A 922-nucleotide genomic window follows, 5' to 3' on the forward strand; every position below is an offset into this window, starting at 1 on the left:
AGCGACTGTTGATCAAACTGGACGACGTGGAAAAACTGAAGCCCAAGTTGGTACAAATTCTTACACCTGCCCTCTTTTCCACTAGACTCTGTGACGCTTGTGACGTCACGAGTTTGGTGTTGTTGCGAAAAACGTTGTCATGGATACAATGCAACTGTTACTGCTGTTGCTTACGAAATCGATAGGGGAGGGGCCCGCGCATTTTCACCCTAATGTTTCTAACCCTTGCGCTCAGATGCCACTAGCTTTCCTGAATTTCCAATCTTTCTTCTTAGAAATCTGCAGGCGTTACTATTTCCCGAAAGCTCCGTGCGAGAGCTTTCAATCTCTCGTCAACCGGAGAAGAGTGTGGTGCATAATTTATTACTTTAGATTGTTTTATGAAATTTTAAACACAGCAAATGACTACTCTATCGAAATTTGCCTAAAATTTGCGAGCTTTCTGAATATAGACCCTTTACTAACGAAAACACAAGTTCATAAATGTTTTATAATATTTGAAATGATGAAATTTAGGGTTATTTGTAAATAAATAACAATCAAAACAACAAATAGTGTATAATAATCCACATGAAGTTAATATCCTCCCTGTAATAGTCTCTGAGATGGTTGATATCATACAGAAAAGCTTTTTGACTTGAAAAGAAGTTTAGATACCGTAGGAATGACATAGAGGGCGACTAATATGACGAACATTCCTTCACCCCTGGGGATATAACTGTAATCTTTTGAAATTGAGACATAAAGCGATTTTGGAACAATGCAGTTGAAATGCATAGGTATAGATCATACTTCAAATGACATTTGGCATTTTTATCAACTTTAAACCGAGACCTAATGCTGGAAAATGATATCAATATTCTCGCTCTCTATCCGGCTCTAAGAAAAGTACCTAATTTTTTATGAAATATAAATTTTATTA

At 36.6% G+C, this 922-nt stretch overlaps 1 protein-coding gene across 2 annotated transcripts in view; it reads left to right on the forward strand.

Moving 5' to 3' along the window:
• Positions 1 to 922, forward strand: part of LOC108740917 (small conductance calcium-activated potassium channel protein) — a 158,427-nt gene that overhangs the window by 98,178 nt on the left and 59,327 nt on the right. The gene's annotated exons all lie outside the window — the stretch shown is intronic.

Source organism: Agrilus planipennis, unplaced genomic scaffold, assembly GCF_000699045.2.
Source record: "Agrilus planipennis isolate EAB-ADULT unplaced genomic scaffold, Apla_2.0 scaffold191, whole genome shotgun sequence".
In the NCBI taxonomy this organism is placed as follows: Eukaryota; Metazoa; Arthropoda; class Insecta; order Coleoptera; family Buprestidae; genus Agrilus; species Agrilus planipennis.